The sequence below is a fragment of the Tupaia chinensis genome, unplaced genomic scaffold (assembly GCF_000334495.1).
Source record: "Tupaia chinensis unplaced genomic scaffold, TupChi_1.0 Scaffold143796_1, whole genome shotgun sequence".
NCBI lineage: Eukaryota > Metazoa > Chordata > Mammalia > Scandentia > Tupaiidae > Tupaia > Tupaia belangeri.
The window spans coordinates 6,544,770-6,570,555 of NW_006203646.1; positions in this window are offsets into that span (position 1 = coordinate 6,544,770).

Here is a 25,786-nt window from a genome sequence, read left to right on the forward strand (position 1 = left end):
ACCAGAGACAGTGGGAGAAGAGGGTGGGAAAGGACAGAGGGTCAGAAAGAGGGGTTAAAAAATTCTAGGAACTATAAATGGAAAATTTTTGATAATAATATGCATGATTAAGTCACTATGCAGTATATTCTAGATGGGAAATCGCATTTTGTATGCTGTGATGATGCTTAGGAAATGAATGTAAATTAAGTTAAAAAATAAAAAATGTTTCAGAAAAAAAAATCCTAAAACTGTTTTTTTGTGAAATTAAAAACAAATGCATTAAAAATACCTATTCGATGATTGCAGTAAGATATATAGCCCCAGCTAGGTGCTACTTTATAGGATGCCTAAAGTTAGACTTGTGTTCATGGAAATGTATATATCAGCTGTGTTTGCTATGAAAATATTTAGATTAATTAAGATCTTTAGTAATTCAATAAGAAATTGGGGGGGGAACAGTATAGAAAGTAAACATAGATACCAGAGACAGTGTGGGAAGAGAGTGGGAGATGGCAGAGGGTAAGAGATAGGGAATCAAGGATGGGGGAAAGAAAAGCAAAACATACAGGAAACAAGAAATGGAAAATTATTTGTTGACAATAACATGTATGTTGATGTGCTTGATTGAGACAATATACAGTGTACTCTGGATGGAAAATCTCATTTTGTATGCTGTAATGATGTACAGTGAGTGAATGTAAACAAATAAATGTAAATAAAATTTTAAAAAGAAAGAAAAAAAAGATGGGTTTTGAAGACTTAATTATATTTTCTAATTTTTAAAATGTGTATATAGGGTTTCTTACATGCTAGATGCTATATTAATAGCCTTATCTACAAAGATTAGCTCACCACATCTTTACCAAGATCCTGGGATGTAGGTACTTCATTATGGCTATTTTACAAATGATAAAATAGGCACAGGCTTACTATGATCAAGTATACAATTTTCCTAGGCCCTCCAACTAAGATTCAATGTGCTAGCCATACTTACCATGTGTCGTTGGAATGTGGATTTTTTTTTCTTTTTTTGGCAGGTTTGCTTACTCCATTACAGGTTTTAATTGAGCTTTCTTTATGTCTATATAGCAGATGCATAAAATCATTAAGTACTATTGAAAACTCTCAACAGGAATATTGATTTTTTTTTCTACAGTCTTCCATGACATGGTTATTACTGACAATTTAGACTTATGCATGTTAAAATAAATTGACCTGGCATGTGCTGCTGAATACAATCTGAGTGATCTTTCATTGCCTGATTGTACATCCTCAGATAAAACAATATAATTGGTGGTGGATGAGAAATGGAAATATTCGCCATCTTTTGCCAGCAACTTGAGACTGCCTGAATGCAAGTATTCTTTTTTTCTGAATGTCTCTTTTTTAAATAATGTTAACCATCCTTTAAGTACTTGAGTTTCTTTTCTTTTTTTTTTTTTTTTTAAGAGGTTTTTGCTATAAGGTGCATACGCTCACCAGAAAGACAGAGAGATAGAAAGCAAGAATTCACCCCCCAGGGGGGATGGCCATGCCGCAATCCCTTCTCCTCTATTCTCCTCTCAGGATCCTTGGCACACACACACAAGCACCTGGTGTGAGTTTAAGCCAACAGGTCCAGAACTCAAACCAAACCACAGTCACCTACGTGGGAGTCCAGCGATATAGCCATTACGCTAACTGCTCGTTCCCAGTACTTGAGTTTCTATACAAGTCATGGCTCCCCAGACAAACAGAACCACTGATTTACATATGTATATATATGAAATATACCTATAATAGATTTATATATTTTATATATTTTTAGATATATATTACATATAATAGATATATAATTATATATTTTATACAATAGAAATACATATATGTATAGAATATATAATTTTATAATATCTAACATATATATCATATTATATGTACATATATAGATGTATATATTTATATGAGCTAGCTTATTATAAGGCAATTCCTTGTAATAAATCTATATACATGTATATATAAAGTACATATGAAGTATATACATATACTTTTTTGAAGAATTATTTATTCGATTTTTTTTATTTATTCATTTATTTTAATTTGATCAGAGAAAGACAGAGAGAGAGAGACATAGAGAGAGAGGGAAAGTGAGAAAGCAAGCCACCAGATTCGGGACTTGAACCGTGGTGAGCCATGTGGGAAGTGTCCAGCACCTTAACCAACATACCACCTGCTGTTCCCAATACATATAATTATTTATTTTAAGGACTAGGTTTACAATAAATTGGCTTATAAGAATATAATATACTTTAATATATAAAAATATGTATTCATCTCTATTAATATATAATACATATATATTCATCTATATATTAGTTGGGCAGGAATGTCATGACATATTTTTCTACACAAAAATGCATCCTGACTTTCCCAACAACTCAATATGTGTATATACACACACACACACACACACACACACACACACACACAGATATCTCATATAGGGTATGCGCACCTGAGATTAGGAGGCTGGAAAGTGCCAGACGCTGCTCTCTGTAAACTGGGGACTCAGAAAAGCTGGTGGTTACTTCCAGTCTGAGTCCAAAGGCCTATGAACCAGAAGAGAAGATGGCATGAATTCTAGTCCAAATCTAAAAGCCTGAGTGCCAGGAACACCAATGGTAAGACCCAGTCCAAGGGTAGAATAAGACCAATGTCCCATAACGACATTCAGGCAAAGGGAGTGCATTCTCCCTTACTCCAGTTTTTTGTTCTATTCAGGCACTCTGCAGATTTGATGAGGCTCACACACACTGGAAAAGGCAATCTAATTCATTTGGCCTACTGATTCCAAATCTCACCCAGAATAATCCTTGCATATATACCCAGAAATAACATTTAACCGAATAGCTAAGCATTCCATGGCCTACACAAAATGAGGCGTAAAGTTCTAAGTTAAATGACACTGTTAAGGAGTCAAATTTTATACCTTTAGGTTCAAAAAATTCTGGATTTATTTTTTTCTCAAATCACACAGGTAAAAATAGACATAAAAAGATCATAGGTCACACAAAGTTCCATGTGTTTATCTTTCTTCTATTCACCTATAAAATTCTTCGAGGCCAGGAATTATTATACAACTTTGTGTTCTTCTCAAAACTTAGACTGGTTCTTAGAACACAGATGGTACCATGAAACTAACTTAGGGAGAAAAATATGAAGTTACTGAACATGAAGGGAATTAGGAGATCAGCCCATTTACACTAACATATAACTCCTAGGCAGAAGCACTTAAAGAGTAGAGGACCCACTATGTACAAATTCAGCATTTAATGACTAAATCATCCGTTGGAATAAATATTACCCTTCCCAGAGGTATTTACACAGATCTTCAGCTCAGACCAAATTAATAGCAACTATGGACAACATCTTAATTTTTTTCCCCTTGCTAAATTACTATGGAGATGAATTTTATCAACTTAATCCACCGGCTTAAACTAATTCTTCATTAAAGCGTAACTTTCTCCCATAGGGAAGCTTCTAAATCCCGCAGATATAAGCATGAACACCTCTGGTTTGTTTTAATTATTTTTCTTAAATGAGAAGCTGAACACATTTTGCCAAGGATTAAATCACCTCAGGTCTCACAAATTTGGTATTCTTGAACTAAATCCATGTTCTCTTGTTGCAATTCGTTTGCAACTGAGGAAGAAAACCACCTTATTCCACTATGGAAAAAAGTATTTAAATGACACAAGAAGGTGGCAAAGGGCTTATACTAATCTATGCTACCTAATATTCTCTGCTAAATTCCATGTACATACCCTAAAAGGCAATGAATTACATTTCTCCTTTAATCTCAGATAGACTTTCAAGTGAGCAGGAAATTATTTTAAAAAATTAAAACATTCAAGAAAATGAGAAGACAAACCACAGACTAGGAGAACATGTCTGGGAAAGACATCTCTGATAAAGAACTGTTGTCCAAAATATATGAAGGAGTCATAACATTTAGCAATAAGAAAGCAAATAACCCAATTTGAAAATGGGCCAAAGATCTGGACAGACACTTCACTAAAGATGATATACTATGTAGATGTGCATATGTAAAGATGCTCAATATCATGTCATTGGGGAAATGGAAATTAAAACAATAGTGAGATACCATTACACATCTATTAAAATGGCCCAAATCCATAACACTGACAACATCAATTGCCAGTGAGGATGTGGAGCAGTAGAATTCTCTTTCATTAATGGCAAGAGTACAAAACAGTATAGCTACTTTGAAAGACAGTTTGGCAATTTCTTGCAAAACTATAAACACACCCTTACCATACTACCGCACAACCTCACTCCTTACTGAAAGGAACTGAATCCAGACAGTCACACAAAAACCAGCATACAGGTGTTTATAGTGGCCTTATTCATAATTGCCAAAACTTGAAAGTACCCAAGCTGTCTTTTAGTAGGTAAATTGATAAATACATTTCGGTATATCCAGACAACATAATTCACTCAGTGCTTAAAGAAATGACCTACCAAGCCATAGAAGGCATGGAAGAACCCTAAATGCATATTACTAAGTGAAAGAAGCCAATCAGAAAAGGCTAAATACTGTATGATTCCAACTATATGACATTCTGGAAAGGGAGAAACTATGGAAACACTAAAAAAAAATCGTTGGTTGCCAAGGGTTAAAGGGAGAGAAGGATGAACAACAAAGGATTTTAAAGCAGTGAAAATACTCTGACACTCTTATGGTAACAACAATTCATTATTATTGGACCTTTATCCAAAACTAGAGATCAGACAACAGTAAGAGTGAATCCTAACATAAACTATGGACTGTGGGTAATTACGATGTGTAATTATAGGTTTGTCCTTTTTTTTTTTTTTTGAGAGGTTTTTTTTTGCTATAGGGCGCGTGCGCTTGCCAGACAGACAGAGAGAGACATAGAGACAGAAAGTGAGAAATCACCCCTCAGGGGACATGGTCACTCCGCAATCCCTTCTCCTCCATTCTCCTCTCGGGATCTTGGGCACACACGCACACACGCCCGGTGTGAGTTTTAAGCCACTGGGTCCAGGACGCAAACCGCAGTCCACTACGTGGGAGTCCAGCAACATAGGCATTACGCTAACTGCTGGTTCCCTAGTTTTGTCCTTTCTGACAAATGTACCATTGAGATGGAGGATTTGATAATGAGGGAGGTTCATTATGTGTGGGAATAGGGGGTATATAGAAAATCTCGTACTTCTTCCCAATTTTGCTATGAATCTAAAATTTCTCTTAAAAATTTTGAAAAGTTGACGCTTGCTAAATCTCAGAATCCACTCTCATAATACATCCAAATTTCTGTTTTTGTTTAACTTATCTTCTTATTCATTTTTTGTCTTCTTACTCTTTTTTTTCAAGTATTTTGAAGAAAGATTTTTTTTGTTGTTGTTTTGTTTTGTTTTGTTATAGGGCAGGTGGGCTTGCTGGAAAGACAGAGACAGACAGAGAGACAGAAAGCGAGAAATTGCACCCCAGGGGGGATGGCCATGCTGCAATCCCTTTTTTTCCATTCTCCTCTCAGGATCTTGGGCACACATACATGCACCTAGCATGAGTTTTAAGCTGCCGGGTCCCGGACTTTAACCATGGTTGACTTTGTGGGATTCCAACAACATAACCATTACACCATCTGCTGGTCCCTATCTTCTTATTCTTAATCACAAAATATTTTACAAAATTCATTGACCTTTTGATGGTAACTAAAAAAAAAAGAAATAGATTTTTAAAGTTCCTACTCTTCAACCCAGCAATTCCACTTGAAGATATCAATCCCAAAGAAATGTTTATTTTTTATAATTACATAAGAGAGTCCACTGAAACATTGCTTCCAATGTAAAAAGTTTAAAACAAAGATGTCCACCAATGGGAAAGTAGCTAAATAAAATTATTTCACCATTATCATATTGAATGGAGTGAAATGATGTGAGATAGGTTGATGATCCATTCAAGGACTATTGTGTAATGAAAGAAGTTACAAAATAAGACAAGTAATACAGCCTCATATTTGTTAGGAACCACATACGCTAAGCAAATCAACATAGTTTAGTAAGTACCCACGTATACACAAAGAAATTGAAAAAGTTTGAGAAGGATAAATCCCAAACTGACATCAGTATCTTACCTCTGGAAAGAGAAGTGGAATTCAGAAAAGCATACACCAAGACAGACTTTATTTTATATTCATTGTTAATGGTTTCTATAGAGGAGATACTTATACTACTAATATAATTAGAAGTTTAAAGCCCTTGTCCTTTGTCCTTTATAGTTCAACTTATTTGCCATGCACAACTTAAATTCCACAATGGTGAATATAGCCCTAGTGTCTAGAAAGAGGTGATACCATATCTGAAGTATGAGTTTAAAGCAGCATCAGAAAGATGAAAAAACTGAGTTGGGAGGAAAGCACTCTTATTAAAATACTAAAAAATTTAATAACTGCAATGAGAACACTGACCTCTAATAAAGCATGTGTCTCATCACTGAATTATTCTCACCTTTACATGTGTGATCAAGCGTGAAAGTTTGCTTTTAATTTACTTTACAAGTCTTTTTTCATATCCTTCTCCCCAAACTACACAGTGCATTATTAAAGCACTAAAATAAATCAGGTTCCACATAACTCAGCATTTTAGGCATACCTAAAGAGCCAATCCAACAAGAAAGATTTCGGAATGGTGGTAAGAGAAATAGTTTTTGTACCTCTGAAACTCAACATACACACCCAATCAAAAAAAGTAATCCTTTTCTTCAAAGTTCAGAAGCAAGGTTTGGAATGTATTTTCCCATTAAATTTCTGAAATACCACATCAGCCACGTTAGAATGCAGACAATCTGTCATACTTTTTTACAGTTTGAAATATTTCAACATGATTTGATAGGCACCTGCTTTGAGATTTCAGGTAATTCTATTAGAATTCTTGTAGACAGATGATACTGGGGTGAGGCACAACTTCTTGGAAACATGAAGTTCAATTATTGTTCGGTCACTGATCTAGATTAAATAGCATAGGTAGAATTAGAACAAGCTTTGAATATGCCCTGAAGTCCATAGGAGGCTCACCTTTTCAGATTCTTAGAGAAGAGCATGCACAATACTACTTATATAAAATCACTGTATTAATTCAGAGTAAGTACACAAAGAATCATGTGCTTCTAAAGACATAAGCTTTAGAGGATCCAATCAAATATCGTCCTACTTATTCGATGGTCTCTTAAGTCACAATTCTAGATGTTAACTTTTAATTGCTATATGCAATAGAAATAGCTAAATTTCTTTGTCTATCACATCATTATTGTAATGAACTGCTTTTCTCCTTTAGAATACATCAGGCTATAAATGGTGGTCTGAATAAAGTCTCTGACGAACACCTCGTGATTTCTATGGGGGGAGGTGCCTCAGTAGACCTTTGAAAACTCCCTGACTGTAATCCTCCCATCAACATTGTCCCATCTCAGGTGTAAGCAACCAGAATGGTCTTCAGCCCCTCTACCTAATGGCAGTTATGGGTACTTCTTCATTGGGAGGATTGAAACAAGAGTTGGAGCCCATTTGCAGGTAGACAGAGCAGCTCCCGCTGTCAGAGAAGAGCCACTGCTGTGTGGTTCCTGACAATACCTCTCTTCTCTCAGAAGCCATATTCTTCGACCTTAGACATGTAAATCTTGCTCTTAAATAATTCATGGCACAGAGCTCCTAGACAAAGAATCTCCTGACCTTCATACCCACTCCAAAATTAGGAAAATCATTTGACTTTTGCAGCATTGTGCCCCTCCCCACCACAGAAGGGAATGTATGTGAACCCCACCTAAAAACAGCCTGAACAAGGTCCCCCAAGAACCCAGATAAAAACTACTCACCCCAGTTCCTTTTTGGCAGCGCATTTTCTGGGACCCCTCTCTTCTTAGGATATCTGTTTTTCCTTCCCTCTCCTTCAATAAATTTTCTGTTTTGCCATACCTTAAAAAAAAAATTAGAAAAAAGAGAGTTTAAATATATTTGGACAATATCAAAATCAGGAAATTCTATCCAAAACAGTTTTCAATCAGGGGCATTTTCCCCTGCACAGGAACATCTGATAATGCCTAGAGACATTTTCAATTAATGGTGATAAAAGGGGAAGTTGCTACCAGCATCCAGAGGATAGAGACCAGGGACATTGCTAAACAGCCTGCAATGTACAGGACAGGTCTCACAAAAATTATCTGTCTGAAATTGTCAATGGTGCCAAGGTTCTTTCAGAAAAATATAATTACTTTTGTGATTTTTTTTTCTTTCATTGCACAAATGGACCTCTTCAAAGTGTTTTCCATAGTCTCTGTCTTTGCCACTACACCTCCCACTAACACTGCCTCGCACTCAAGTCTGGATTCTGTGCCTCTTACTCCAAAAAAAAATTCTCACTGAAGTCACAGTGAGTTCCTATCACTCAGCCCAATGCACATGTAGTTGGCTGGACTCTTTCTTGATAAATTCTCTTTTCCCGATTCCAGAAGCGTTTGTTCTCCTATTAATTCTCCTCTTTTTTTTCCCTTGTATGTGTCCATGTATGTCTATCCTTCTGTATGTTGTCATTATGTGTTGGAGTACTTCCATTTAGGTTTTCTGTTGTTGTTGCTGTTGTTGTTTTAAGGTTTTTGCCATAGGGTGTGTGAGTTTGTCAGAGAGAGACAGTGAGAAAGCAAGTGAGTAATCACCCCCCAGGGGAGATGGCCATGCCATAATCCCTTCTCTTTCATTCTCCTCCTGGGATTTTAAGTTTGCATGCACACATGCCTGCTGTGAGTTTCAAGCTGCCCAGACCAGGATTCAAACCATAGTCGGCCATGTAGAGGAGTCCAGTACTTTAACCATTATGCCAGCTGCTGGCCCTTAAAACCAAACCTCATTTGGTTTTAAGCTCTTTCTCTGATTTTTCACAAGGTAACTTTTTTAGCTTTCTACAGCTGCTTTAACAAATTACAACAAACTTAAGGCTTAAAAATGACACAATAGTATGTTTATTCTATTCACTGAGGTTTATGCCTAAAGTCAGAATTGTGTGCATGGATATATATATGGATACATATGTGTGTGTGTGTGTGTGTGTGTGTGTGTGTGTGTGTATCACCTGTGCTTGCTATTGGAAATTTTTTAGATTAATTAAGTTTGTTAGAAAATCAATAAAATGGGGGGGGGGCATAGAAACCAATCATGGATACCAGAGAGTGTAGGAGGAGGGTGGAACACGGCAGAGGGTGAGAGAGAGGGAATTAAGGATGGGGAAAAAAAAGCAAAATATACAGGAAACAAGAAATGGAAAATTATTTGTTGATGATAACACGTATGTTGATGTGCTTGATTGAGCCAATATACAGTGTATTCTGGATGGAAAATCTCATTTTGTATGCTGTAATGATGTATAGTGAATGAATGTAAATAAATAAATTTAAATTAAATTTTTTTAATGACACAATACATTATTTTATTATTCATTCATTTATTTTAATTTGACCAGAGAGAGACACACAGAAAGAGAGAGAGATAGAAAGTGAGAAAGCAAGCTACCAGGTCCAGGATTCAAACCATGGTCAGCCATGTGGGAGTGTCCAGTGCCTTAACCATCATGTCACCTGCTGGTCCTATTCTCTCTCTCTCTCTCTCTCTTTTTTTTTTGAGAGAAATTTTTGCTGTGGGGCATAGAGAAATTTTTGCTGTGGGGCATGTGCACTCACCAGAGACACACAAAGAGAAAGTGAGAAATCACACCCCCACTACCACTCAGGGGGATGACCATACAACAATCCCTTTTTCTCCATTCTCCTCTCAGGATTTTAAGCATGCACACATGCCAGATGTGAGTTTCAAGATGCCAGGTCCAGGACTCGAACTGGGGTCAGTATGTGGGAGTTCAACACCTTACCTGATGGTCCCATAACACATCATCTTACAGTTGTGGAGATCAGAATTCTAAAATAAATCTACTGGGCTGAGTTAAAATTAATAGCTCAGCAAGGCGTTCTTTTTGGAAAATGCTAGCAGGAAATTTGTCTTCTCACCTTTTCTAGACTCTTGAGCTACCTCTTTTCTTTGCTCCTATTCTATTTTAAAAGCCAGTAATGACTGGTTAAGTCTCCCATGTTGCATCACTCTTATGCTCTTCTGTCTCGCTCTTCTACATTAAGAATCCTCATGATTATAATGTGACCAGATAATCTACATCTATAATATAGACTCTTCTTAAATTTAGATGCTCATACCCACAAGACCAAGGAACTCATGCAGCTGTGCCCAAAAAAGATGATCAACCCTATTAGAAGATGGGAGAATGAGTTGAGAAGAAAAAACAACAACACTCTCTAAGGAAGACATACAAATAGCCGAAAGACATATGAAAAAATACTTAACATTCCACATTATAAGGGAGATACAGATCAAAACCACAGTGAGATACCACCTAACCCTAGTAAGAATGACTAAGATTTAAAAAACAAAAAATGGTAAGTGCTGGCAGGGGTGTGGGAAAAGGGGAACTCTTCTACACTGCTGGTGGGAGTATAAATTGGTCCAGTCACTATGAAGAACAATATGGAGATTCCTCAAAGATCTACAAATAGAACTACCATATGATCCAAAAATCCTACTCCTTGGTATCTACCAAAAAAAAAAAAAAAGAACAATCCTTAGTTGGAAAGGTGCTTGCACATTGATGTTTATTGCAGCATTATTCACAATTACTAAAACATGGAACCAATCCAAATGTCCACGAACAAAGGAATGGATTGCAAAAAATGTGGCACATATACTCTATGGAATACTACTCATCCATTAAAAAAAAAAAAAAAGAAAAAAAAAAAAACAAAACAAGACCCTGACTTTTGACAGAAAGTGGATAAATATGGAAGATTTACTGACAAGTGAAGAAAGCCATTATATGTCTCTAATGTATAGTGACTGTTTGCACTCTATGGCCAAATGAATGACTAGAGGAAATAGAAACATAGAAAATGGTTATAGATACCAGATACAGTGTGGGAAGAGGGTGGGAGAAGAGTCTGAGGAAAGACATTAAGGACAAAATTAGAGAGGCAAGGCATTTATGGGACAAAGAAATTGATTATCTGTTAAAGATAACATGTATAGATTCTCAACTGGACTGGTGAGAAATGTATTCATGTTGGAATATTCACTTTACAAGCTAAGTGACATATGTGATTGTGTATAAAAGAAATTGAAATAAAAAAATAAAAAATAAATAAAACCCTAAGATTCTCTACAGGGGAAAAAAAATAATAAAACACCTCCCAGAACTAATGAACAAATACACTAAAGCTGCAAAACACAAAATCAACATGTAAAAATTGGTAATATTTTTATACACTAATAAAAAAATAATTTAAACCTTTGATGCAAGCAACTGAAGAATACACAATAAAAGCAGACAGCCCATGTTTATATTATACTACGAAGCAATTATAAATTAAATTAAATGTCTATTAAAATACCAATGATATTCTTTAAAAAAAAAAAAAGAAAAGAAAATTGTAAAATTTGTATAGAATCAGAAAAGGTCCCAAAGAGCCAGAGAAATCCTAAACTGGAAGAAAATGGGAAAACAGTTCAGAACATTTGTACTGGCAAAGAGTTCAAAAATAAAACCTCAAAATCACAAGCAGCAAAAGCAATACACAAAGAAAATAAAACAAGTTATATCAAACTAAAACTCTTCTGCACAGCAAAGAAACCAATCAACAGTGAAAACCCACAGAATGGGAGAAAAGTTTTGCATACTATCCCTCTGACAAGGGATTAATAACCAGAAGATACAAGAAACTAAAATGTCTCAACAGTAAAATAAAACAAAATAATCCAATTAAAATATGTGCAAATGATCTGAATAAACAGTTACAAAAAACATGTAAGTGGCCAAAAAAATGAAAAAATATTAATTGCCACTAATCACTAGGGAATTGTAAATCAAAAGCATAATGACATATCATCTCAACCCAGTTAAAATGGCTTTATGAAAAAGAGGAATAATAATGAAAGCTGGCAAGGATGCTGGAAAGAGTCACTCTTTTACACTATTGGTGAGAATGTAATAAGTGCAGTCATTATGAAAAGCGATATGGAAAGTCCTCAAAAAAAAAAATAGAACTGCCATAGATCCAGCAATTCCACTAACAAGAACATATCCAAAGGAAAGTAAATCAGTGTGTTTCAAAGACATCTGACCTCAGTGTTTACTGCAGCACTATTCACAACAACCAGATATGTAATCAATTAACAGATAAATAAGGAAATGTGGTATAGATATAGAATGGAATACAATCCAGCCATTAAAAAGGATGAAATTCTGTAATTTGGTGTTAAATGGGTGAACCTGGAGGAAAATATGTCAAATGAGACAAGCCAGGCACAGAGAGAAAAATAACAGATATTCTCCCTCATATATGGAGATTGAAAAAAATAGCCTCATAGAGGTACAGGGGTGAAAAATGATTGCTAAAGGCTAAGAAGAATGAAGGAAAGGAAAGGGAGACACTGATTAACTAAAGTAAAATTCCAGATAGGAGGGATGATGTTTAGTGTTATAAAATACAGTGGGAAGAATATAAATGGTAATAATTTGTTGTATATCTCAAAGTAACTAAAAGGGAGGATTTTTAATGTTCCCAGTGTAAGTAATGGCAAGTGATTGATATGATGGGTATGATAATTATACTGATAAATCATTACACAATGTATTCTCATACTGTAAAATCACATTGTATTCCCAAATATGTACCATTATAAAAAAAATTTTAAGTAAAATAACTGCAAATAAATACTTGTTAAATTAATCAATGAGTAAGATGTCTATTGCTATACAAAGTCATTGCAAAAATCAGCTAATCATCTTGCAGCTTGTTTCAACAAAGTTTTACTGAGTGTGTTTTTGTTTCGAATGTCAGTAAGCTATTTTGCTTTCTTATTTTATTTACTAGTTAGAATCCCCAAGCATCATAAAGCAGTCTAACAATTGTACTGTAAAGTTAAGAGGAAAGGAAAATGCCCTTTTAGTATCTCTTGATTTCTCCTCTAGACTTCATTTTTCCCCCCTGAGATGGTTTTGGACCACTCTGTAGAAATATGGCTTGTCTCTCTGTCCTTAGCATCATTGGCAACAATTCTCAAAGCTGCCAATGGCAGTTGTGGACATTCATTGGAAATGACAGCAGATTTCAACATGGCATTGACTTGCATGATGTTTTTTCTAATGCTTAAGGAGTTTGGTCATGTGTCAGAGCTGCTCATGTTAAATGATCTATTAGGTGCCATGATCTCCAGAAAGGTCATCTGTCACACTGCAGGCCAGAAGTGTCACCTTTGTTTAATGTGACATGAAGCCAAATTCCCAAGCTAACTAGAGGGAAATTGGCATGTGTCACTGCTGACTGATCAAAAGCTGAGGGCCTCAGTTCAAACCCATCATTGAGCTCCCCATTTTAACCAGTGCATAAACAGATAACAGTTAAAGATCCTGTGACCTAATAGCATATGAACTTTAATAGTAATAATAATATTGGTTTAAAGTAATATTATAATGAATACTGCTAGGATTAAGATAAATGAAAAAACATTTTTGGCGTCATAATGAAGACTTTTTTATTTATTTTTTTTTAAGGGAGATTTTTGCTATAAGTAATGGGTGATCACCACAAAGACAGAAAGCGAGAAATCACCTCCTACAGGGATGGTCATGCTGCAACCCCTTCTCCCCCTTCTCCTCCATTCTCCGCCTGGGATTTTGGGCACGCACGCACACGCACCCAGCATGAGACTAATTGCTATCAACCACATGGGAGTCCAGGGACGTAATCATTATTCCATCTGCTGGTTCTCATAATGAAGATTTTAAAAAGAATAAGTAATGAAGGTTAAACAGAATTTACCAAGCAAAAAAGATTTTACTCATGAAGAAGTCTAAGAATTCAACTGCAGGTGTAATTCCATAAAAATTGTGAGGTATTCAGGAGATCCCTAAGTTGGCTGAAGGTACCATCATGCACAGCAAGTTTTAGCTTGGAAAAAACCCACAGTATCAACTAAACTGAAATCAAATTTAGGAAGAGTCTCTGAAGAGGGAGGATATAGCATGCTATAGGAGAACTCCAAACAGCCGTCACTAGAGAAAAGAGGGCTGGCTGGTGGAGTGGTGGTTAAGGGCACTGGACTCCTACACGGCCAACCATGGTTCAACTCCTGGTCCTGGCAGCTTGCTTTCTCACCTTACGCCACCACCCCCCACCCCCCGACCTCGCTATCTTGCTTTGTCCCTCGAAATGAATGAATGAATAAATAAAGTTAAATAAAATAATTCTTTTAAAAATATTTTTAAAAAAAGATCTATGGAGACCTGCAGTTGTAAAGGCTATGTCACTGGGCTCCCATGTAATCAACTATGCTTCAAGTCCCAGACCCGGTGGATTAAACTCACACTGGGCATGTGTGTGTGCATGCCCAAGATCCTGAGAGGAGAATGGAAGAGAAAGGATTGCAGCGTGGCCATTCCCCCTGGAAGGCAATTTCTCGCTTTCTCTGTCTCTGTCTCTCTCTGTCCTTCTGGTGAGCACATGTGCCCTATAGCAAAAAAAAAAAATCTCAAAAAGGAAACAATAAGATCTATGAAAAATGAATTATAGAGAAAAGAATATAATTTATGTATTTATGCTAAAAGTTATGCATATGCATTATAATTGATAAATTTTGTTATCACATAAAGGCATCAACTGGGTTCATGCTGAGCCTTTTCCTCAAGATATTTTAAAGTAAAAAATAAAATATATGCTTTAGGCTATCTTGTTATTGATTTGTATCACCCATATGTGTTTATCTTTTTGTGTTTTTTCCTTTGTTATCGTCCAAGTAATCTTACCAATAATCTAGAAGGCTGTTAAAGTGATTTTGAGATTGTTACATCTGTTATAAGATTTGCAGGTTATAAATTTTTTTTAAGTAAACCAAGACATCGCAGTGTCCCAAATCCTATTCTCTTTCAGAGAGGTACTTCAACACGAAGCAGTTATTTCTCCAAAACACACAGTTGCAAGTAAAGCAGGCTGGGCCTACATCTCCACACTTACAGTTGTGTGTCCTTTCAACCTATCACGATGCCTCCCACAGCACTAAATTTTTTCAGACATGATTAGTCTTTATAGTCTTTTGCTCAAGTGGCATGACTGCCCCCTTAGACGTAAAAAAGACATTAAAAGACTCAAAGCACACAAGCCATTATAAAGAATTGATAAATTGACAACATTATCATTGGAAAGCATGGCACAACCAAGTATACTGTAAACACAATATAAGACAAGCTCCACATGACACTAGTACTGAACATAACTGAAAAAAGATTAGCATTCCAAACATATAAAGGATTCCTATAATTCAAAAAGGAAAATAACTCAAAAGAAAAGAAATAGACAAAGACTATGGAGAAATAATTCATAGACCAAGAAATCCAAATGGACAATGGATGAATGAAAAGAAGTAGAACTATGTAAACTGCCTTTTACTGCTAATAAGAGTTAAATTGGTAGAAACCAGCAGATGGTATAACAGTTATGTTATAAAACCGTAGTGACCACAGTTTGAGTCCTGGATCCAGTGGCTTAAAATTCACATTAGACAGGTGTGCATTCATGCCCAAGATACCAAGAGAAGAATGAAGGAGAAGGGACTGTGATGTGGTCATCCCCCTAGGGGGTGATTTCTCACCTTCGGTCTCTCTGTCTGTCTCTGTATCTCCAGGGAGTGCATGCAGCCTATAGCAAAAATCTCTCTCTCAAAAAAAAAAAAAAAAAAAAAGAGTTAAATTAGTACAATGACTTTGGATAACCACTGCCAGAATCTTGTAATGTTTGTACTCTAAAATCTTGCAATTTTTTCTTGTATCAGTGGTTTTCGAAAGGAGGAGGAGTGGTGGTTCATCCTTTGTAGGTCACCTGGCAACATCTGGAAACAGGTTTGGTGCCACAGCTGAGGCAGTCATTGGGGATACCACTGGCATCTAGTGAATTGATGGAGAGACACTACTGAACATTCTACAATGCACAGTCCATTTCTACCTCCAAAGAATTGTCTGGTTCAAAATGTCAATAGTGCTAAACTGGAAACTCTGAAGTGCACTGAATAGTAACCTTTACTAGATATATCCATCAAGAACCAGTGAATGTGACCATATTCAGGAAAAGGATCTTTATAGATGTAATTAATTTAAGGATCCAAAGATGAAATCATCTTGTATTATCCCCATAGACTTTAAATCTAATAAGTATCTTTATAAAAAGAGAGGGAGGTAACAAAGAAGAAATGCAGGGGAGAAGGCCATGTGAAGTTAAAGGCAGAGATTGGAGTGATGTGGCTGTTATTGATTTGTATCAATAATTTGTATCAAGGCACTCCAACAGACATGTAAATCTGAAAGAGGCAAGAGATGGAATCTCTTCTTGAGCCTCCAGTGGAAGTAGCTGACTCCTTGATATTTGCAGAAATATAAGAGGGGAAAAAAAGGTTATTTTGAGCTACTCAGTTTATGGTAATTGTTATGGCAGTCCTTAGAAACCAATACACTGTGCTAGAAAAATCAGAAGAAAAACATGCAATAAATTCAAAGAAAAAGATACAAAGTTGATCACTGAAGTGTTCTTTATTACAGCAAGCAAAAAGAAAAAGAAAACAACCTGTATTTCTATCAGGAGTAAACCCAACAGGAAGATTTTAGTCAAAATTACAAAGGTTCAATTATATAAAATGAAAAGGTTCTAGAAACGTGCTAATGATTAGATCTTAAATATTCTTACCACACACACACACAGTAATCATGGATATGTTAATTAGCTTGATAGTGGGCAATCATTTCCCAGTGTATAACAAAACATCACACGTGGCCTACTGCAGTTCGCTTTCCAGGCCCAGTGACTTCAAAATCATGCTGGGCACGTGTGTGTGTGCCCAAGAACCCGGGAAGAGAATGAAGGAGAAGGGATTGGAGTGTGACCATTCCCCCTTGAAGGTGATTTCTCACTTTCCTTCTCACTTTCTCTGTCTCTGTCTCTCTTTCTTTCTCAGCATCTGCACTCCCTAAGGCAAAAACCTCTCAAAAGAAAAAAAAATCACATTGTGCACCTTAAACATGTGCAATTTTTGTCAATTATATTTCCAGAAGTCTAGGAGGAGGAATAAAATATATTAAGTTTTTGTACAAAAAGATCACTTATAATTTGGAACTTTCATTCCTCACTAAGGAATATCAAAGATTAAAAAAAAAAAAAGAAAAATCTGAGACAAGCAGATGGCATAAAGGTTATGTCACTGGACTCACTGGACTCCCACGTAGTTGACCACGGTTCAAGTCCTGGACCCAGCAGCTTAAAACTCATGCCAGCGGGACCAGCAGTTAGCGTAACGGCTATTTCGCTGGACTTCCATGTAGTAAACCACGGTTCGAGTCCCGGACCCGGTGGCTTAAACTCACGCTGGGCGCGTGTGCGTGCGTGCCCAAGATCCTGAGAGGAGAATGGAGGAGAAGAGATTGCGATGCGACCATCCCCTCTAAGGGGTGATTTCTCGCTTTCTATCTCTCTATCTCTGTCTGTCTGGCGAGCGTACACGCCCTATGGCAAAAACCTCTCCAAAAAAAAAGGAAAAAAAAAAAAAAAAACTCATGCCAGGCACATGTGCATGTGTGTGTGCCCAAAACCCTAAGAGAACAGAGGAGAAAGGATTGCTATGTGGCCATTCCCCCCTGGGGATGATTTCGCGCTTTCTGTCTTTCTGTTTCTCTGTCTCTCTGGTGAACACATACACCCTATAGCAAAAACCTCTCTTAAAAAAAAAAAAACTTGAAAAATATATTGTAGTATGTTCACTTAATGCTCTATGGTAATAAAAATGAATAAGTTAGAGCTGTTTATATCAGCCTGCATTAACTTCAAAAACAATATTGAGAGAATAAAAGTCTATACAGAAGATAATATATGGTATGCTATCATTTATATAAAATTTAAATCTGCAGATAATACTATATAATACTTGTGGATATCTGCATATGTAAATCCATGGGAAAGTCTAATAGTGTGTGTGATAAACACCAAACCCACAGTATTAATTGCTCCTATAAAGGAAAGAGAGGAAAAGGAAAGAAAAGTAGTACATAGAAAGCTTCCATTTTCCTCTGAAATATTTCATTTCTGTAGTTAAACTAGATCTGATACACATTGGGCATGATATTATCAATAAAACTGGGTATTTGACATTGTGTAGCAGTCTCCATTCTTGTCTATTTTAAATCATTTATGATAAAATTAACTAGTCGATGTTTTAAAGACATGGATATTTGCACCATGTAAAATAAATCAAAACGATGTTTACAGGTGTCAGGGGAGTAATGGAGAGAGAAAGTGAAATGACGAGGAAACAGGAGATAGGCGGAGCATTTGATCCCACACACAGATGGCATCCTAACGAGCCAGGAGATCACAACACAGATCATTCTCTTTTGACTGATTTCTTTCTTCCTCCCCTCCTGTCTCTCTCTTTTAGTTCTTTTGTTACTTGGTTTCAATGGAGAACTTTCCCGGGGACTTTCTTCTTACTTATCCTTTTCAATTCCAGTTCAAGATCGAATCCACAATGGTTGTAAAAGAGAGGGCCAAATGAGGATGGAGAGACATCAGTCTTTGCTGTTTCAATCATCAATAGCCAATCTGGAGATCTGCATGAGTACATTGTATTGCACTAACCAATCTCTTTGCAGAATTAAAGAATTACAACTAGGTTATATTACATGGGTTCCTTGAGCATAAAAACACAGCTGTCTAATCAGTGTTTCTGCGTCCTAGCTCTGGAGCTCCTCTAGGAAGGCAAGACAAGGAGAGCAATGTGGATGAATTTTTGAGAGCCTTGTACAGCTTATAATTACTGGCAATGTCTGAGTCCAATTTGTGATTATCAATTTAGTCAAAGTACACAGAGAGAGAGAGAGTTAGGAAAGGTATTTCAGAAGAAAAAAAATATTAACTCTGTTCCTGGGATGTGGGGAAGATTGACAGTTTAGAAAAGATATTTTGGGAAGCAGAAATATCCAGATTGTCTAACAGCCTAAAACACCTAGGCAAATTGTTCATCCCTTCCTTTCATATTGTCTCTGATGGCAAAGACTGGATTTTGGTAACTGACTGATTGGCTTGAAATAATTAGGGAGACAGCGTTGTAACATCTGTTCTTTTGGCCATAACAATTGTTATAAAAGAAACCCCTTCGCTCATGAATTTTTATATTAGACAAGGCAATTCCAAATGTTGGATAGAAACACAGTGCTATTCTTGAAAAAAACATAAAATTAAAAAACCTGTATTTTCATTTTTCCAACTCATTCTCTCTCTTTGTCCACTATATATATAATCTGCTCCAACATTCTGAATTAGGAATTGATTTATACCCTTAACCTTGCTAACCTTCATATTAATTCCAAAGCTTCTAGACAGTTTTTTTCTTTGGGTTTTACATAGAATCAGTTTTTTTCCCAAAGATGTGATTTCTGAGACAAAGAAATTATTTATTAATGGAATTATTTCTTTACTGTATACCTACCTAGCTTGTATGGAAGATACATGAGGGGAGGAACAGTGACTACTTTGTTCACCACTGTGTCCCTAGCATAGAATTTGCCCCACTGTACATGCTTACTATGGACCAAATTATGTTCCCCCACAATGTAGATGCAGAAGCTCTAACCTCCACTGAGACTGTATTTGGAGATAGCACTTTTGGGGGAGGTAGTTTAGGTTACGTGAAGTCACAGGGGTGGGGCTCTAATCAGACAGGTTTGATGTCCTTATGGGAAGAGATGAATAGACACTGGTGGTTGCTCTCTCTCAGGCACAGAGATGTAAGAAAACAGCAAGAATGAAGTGGCTACCTGAAGCCATGAAGAGGCCTCCCTTAACACCTGATCTTGGATTTTTAGCTTCCAGAACTTTGAAAAAACATATTTCTGCCGATTAAGCCACCCAGTCAATGGTATCCTATTGCGGCAGCCCAAGACGACTAATATAGTACTCAATAAATTCTTGTGTGGCAAGTAGTATTGAGGTGATGATGATGAGTATAATCAATTACAGTCTGGTGGAACATAAACACTAAGCATGGAAATGCATAAGCTATTGAACTAATAGTTCTTCCTAAATACACAAAAAGAATCCTTACACTCAAAGGTTATTTAAGTTACATTTAATAATAGATGGAGAGAAACAAATGTTATTCTTACGTTATGTGTTTTCTTTATGTAGGTAGAAGTTTATTTCAGTTTGAAAAGCAAACTTGATTTTCCTTATCCATTCTGGTAACTTTCATTTTTGAATTAAAAAAAAATTCAAAATGTTCATACAATCCAACAAATGTTGAGTTAATTCTATATGCAAAGGGTCCTGATTGCCTGGGGCCATTATTCACTTGAATGTGGAATTCAAGGAGGAATAATTAATATTCCTTTAGAACATAAAGGACATTAGCCATGTCTGCTTTCCTGTGTGTGTTCCCCTTGCCATCCAAATCTCCAATGTTATGTTTCTCTTATCTTCTCTCTGAGTATGCTATTCATTTGCTTCATAGGATTTATCATGATTAAAATTATAGATTTTTAAAATCTTATTCTCCCACTAAATTGTAAACTTCAGGAGGGAAGAAACTATGCCAGATTTTACCCTACCACATAGTCCTCATATCTATTAATAGCACCATGGTAACCATAAAATAGGCACTCAGTAAATATTCATTGAATATTATTTTAGAATTAAATTTTTACTCATTTCACCAAACTCCAAGGGTAAATAAAGACTCTTGCCTGCATTTTAATATCCAAGACCAATCCAATACTGTCAGATACTTCCAAAGGATCCTTTTGGCATTATTTGCACACCCTGCTGCAACCACAGGTAACAAAGAAACATTTTCTCTTGCCAGAGTTGAATGAATCTATCAAGACAAACAAACATTGCCAATGACTTCCAAACACTTTTCTGAATGATTGAAAAAAAAAAAAAAAAAAAAAAAGGATAATGCAGCATATGTTAATCAGCACTCAACATGGTTGACTTAGTACCCAGGAACTGTTCTCCAAAAGTCAAGAAAATAAATACACTTGCTTGATGAATGTGAATGTGTTTGCTTTTGCTATTCATTGTGACTCACGGTGACTGATGTGTGGTGCTATGGGTCATAATGAAAAATCATAAAAATCTAATCAACCGTACCTACAGTGTGCTTCCCTTAGCTAAGACCCCTGAAATCATATCTCAGCAAAGCTCTTTTCAACATGCTCAGATGACTTAGGGCATTATCCAGTCATTTATATTTCTGAAAAGGCCTTTGGACAATAAGCTGGGAGTGTTTCATAATATTTAAAATCAAGTCTGTCAGAAAATACATTGTAAAAAAAGGAAAAGTTCTTGACATAAATCTTTATGTTAGTTTAAAGTTTAATAACTCTTTCTACATTCTCATCTTGTAGTCATTTACTCTGGGTGTATAGGGAAGTGCATTATTCTCAGTGGCCCTACTGATCAGCAAGGAGTAAATTGGGGAGGTGCATTAAACCTTTCAGGCCATTAGAATACCATTTAGTGCATTGAAGAAGGTCATTTACTTACAGCAAGGAATCAAGGTCCCTCACAAAGATGAGCCATTTAATCCCAGCTTACCCACATGATCCTGCTCGAATGTGCATTTACTTGTTTAATTTCCTCCGTAGGTTTTCTTTTATTTGTCCTATTTTATTTCTCCCATTTTATAGTCACGTTGTCTAATTTAAACTTAATTAAAACTTTCAATTAGGGGGAAAAAAAGATTGTTCTGGAGACCTCCCAAGAAACACTTCATTAATGGGAACCACTTAATAAGCAAATATCTCACTGTGCAGACTAGATCCAAAGCTCCAAAGATCCAAAGTTTTTTTTTTTCAAACCCAGCACAAGGTGGTCAGTAATGACTAAATGTCTTCAAACTAGAGTGTTTGGAGTCTAAAATTTCACAGCTTTGGCTTGAGGTATAGGAAAATATCATGTTAACCTGATCACTGTGATTGATTCAAGAGTGAATCATAACTCAAACTAGAGTGAACAAAGTTAAGCCAATGAAAGGACTTTTTTCTAGTATTATTGGGAAAGATGTTCTATCTTTTCATTGTTTTTCAATTTGATGAAGTATAATTCTATAACCCTGGAAAGTCTTGAAACCAAAGAGAAATGCAGAGCCAGAAAACCAAGAGACAAATTCCTGAAAATGCTATTTAACACTTGATTTAGCTGTGTCTGAGGCAAATGTAACTGAACTGTACTTTCCAGATACATAGAAAACAAAATTTAAGCCCTTCCCTATCCTTTTTTTATTTCCAGGTAAGACTTCAGACCTACTACCCATCAAAATTTCAGAAGCTCTGTCCTTAGCCCTTGATGATCCTAATATGTACAAATAGGTTGTATTATCATTTCTGTTTTTACAAAGTAATATATAAAATTTTTAAAAACTTCAGTGTAAGGTAGGTGTAGTGGGTTCCATATCGGCTCCCTCAACTTAAGATGTTAGTGCCTAGAAAGAAGATCTATTTCAGATGTTAGTGCCTAGAAAGAAGATCTATTTCATTTTCAGATACACCTAAATATTCTTAAGGAAGCAATTAAGTCTTTCCACCTCTCGCTTGGTAAATCACCAGAATACAATTCTTAAGAAATTACTTTACACATCCTAAAATTAAAATCTCAAGTAATTCCCCTGCTTTAAACCCTCAGTGACGTCTAACTGCCTTTAGAATGAACGAAAATGACAGTACCAAAGGCTGGCATTGTCTACTGTCTATGCTATCCTAAGCACTTTACCTCCACCTGCCCTTCTACTCAATTTTATACTCTGCCTGGCATGATGAACTTCTCCACTTCCTTCACAATACTAGGTCTTCACTCCCCCTTTGGGTTTTCCAGAATGCAAACATTCTTACCATGGCTAGTTCCTCTCCTGCTCACTATGCAGATAACAGCTTAATCTCATGTCCAGAGGAAAGCATCCTTAATCATCCCTTTTTAAATCACTTCATTTTGTTATATGTTTCCAAAATATCCTTACTTCCTGTTTTCTAACACTTACCACATATACAGTTTCCTGTTTGATATCTGTCTTACTCACAAGACTGTGAGTTCTACAAAGGCATAATGGCATTCATTTCTTTTTTAACCTTTTTTTTTTTTTTTTGGAGAGATTTTCACTGTAGGGCGCATGCGCTCGCCAGACAGACAGAGAGAGACATAGAGACAGAAAGCGAGAAATCACCCCTCAGGGGGGATTGTCATGCCGCAATCCCTTCTCCTCCATTCTCCTCTCGGGATCTTGGGCACGCACGCACACGCGCCCGGCGTGAGTTTTTTAAGCCACCGGGTCCGGGACACGAACCACGGTCGACTACGTGGGAGTCTAGCGACATAGCCATTACGCTAACTGCTGGTTCCCTTTTTTAACCTCTTTTGACTCCTACTGCATTACCCATTGCTTTGCATATGATATGTTCTCAGTAATGTTTGATAAATTAATGTATGAAAACACTAGCCTGGTGACGTAGGACATAATGACACTATCTCTGACATGTTTCCAATTCCTCAAAACTTGGAGTTCTTTTGTAGATTTCTTCCAAGAGGAAATTAATTTTCCCATAATGCTGTCACTCACCAAGTGAGCTCAGGCAGTGAGTGACAGCTTCAAACATCTCTGATCTCTGACTGTGGAACTGGATTCTCAAGACCTCAGCACCACTATACCACATGACTATCCTGGAAATGCCTCCTCATGTATCTAAAGTCATAAACCAAGTGTATCCAAAGCCTTAGTGGTACTAAGTGATAACATGTTATGTTAGTGCAACACTGCCAACATATCCTTGAGGAAGAAATTTTTTTTGAGGGCTAACCTACTATGCACCAGTATTGTTAATGATGATGATGACAGTGATAACCACATTGCAATTTTCTTGAGCACCGGCTCATGCTAACTCTATGAGGGTATTCTTATTTTATAAAGAAGGCAAATGAGCCTCAGAACTTATCCAAGTTCAGGAAATAAGGGCAGAAGTACAATTTAATTCACTGTATTAGTGTGGTTCTAAGTGTGTTGAAGAATAACATGTAACAGGATAAACACGAATAAACTGATGTTTATTTAAAGCATAGATTTCTGATAAATACCCCCACAGCAAATGGAAATCTAATATCTCAGAGTGGACTCCATTAAGCTCTCCCTCAATAGCTCTTGAAATGTGAAAGACATCACACTAAACTACAGTCTTTCCACAAACTGTCTTAACTCTTCTGCTTCAATCTATTGAATTAAGCTCTCTGCTTACCATATCCTAAAATCCATAAAACTAGATTCTAGACTAGTGTGCATGGGATCATCTCCCCTCATTTTAGTTGCCCCAGAACTATCTGCATCTCCAGCTCATCTGATAAAAAAAAATGAGAAGAAAAAAGAAACTGAAGGGTTTGCACACACATATAGGTGAATATTTATGTACTCATAGTTAAATCTCTTTTATTTTGGACTAATTAAAGATTCACAGAAAGTTGCAAAGAAACAAACAAAAAGGTCTAGTGTACCTTTCACTCAGACTCCCCCAGTCTTAACACCTAGCATAACTATAGTATAGAATCAAAACCAGGTAATTGACATAGACATAATTCACAGACCATATTAGACACATGAATTCATTTATGCCTGTATGTGTACAGATCAGTGCAATCTTATCACATGTGTTGCTTTGGTCACTAGCAGTAAATTGAAAATATGAAACTATACCATCACCACAAAGCCCTCTTGTACTATCCCTTTCTGCCACACCTCCTCCTATCTTTCATCCCTTGCAAGTACTCATCTGTTCTTCATCATCTTAATTTTAAGTGGGCTTTATAATGGAATCACTCAGTACGTGACTTTTTCACTCAGCATAATTCTCTTGAAGCTCACCCAAGGTATATTGAATTGTATATATATTGATCACTCGTTCATTTTTATTTGCATGGTAGTCCCTGGTATGGGTAAATCACAGTTTGTTTATCCATCCACCATTAGAAAATACTTGAGTAGTTTTAAGTTTGATGCTATTTAGAATAAAGCTGTGGGACCAGCAGAGAGTGTAATGGGCATGTCGCTGGGCTCCTACATGTTCAACCACAGTTTGAGTCCCAGACCCAGCGACTTAAAATTCATGCAGGGCATGTGTGCATGTGTGCCCAAAATCCTGAGAGGAGACTGGAGGAGAAGAGATTGTGGCATGGCCATTCTCCATTTCCCTCCCTGTCCTGGGGAAGTGATTTCTCAGTTTTTGTCTTTCTAACAAGCATACACGCTATATAGTCTATAGCAAAAATCTCTCAAAAAATTTTTTTAATTCCATTTATACAAATTTTTCTATGTAAATCTAAGTCTAAATTATCTGTGATAAATGCTTGCAAGTGTAATTGTTGAAACATTTGATAAATCCATTTTCAGTTTTAAAGAAAATGTCAAACTATCTCTTAGCATGACTGTAACATTTTACCTTTCTTCTAGCAATGTGTGAGTAATCCAGTGTACATGCCTTCCAGTGTCTGATATAATCACAATTGTATCATCTATGAACAGAGACGGTTTTATTTCTTTTTAATGTCTATACCATTTATTTCTTTTTCTCGTCTCATTCCATTGGGTGGAGCTTTGAGTAATGT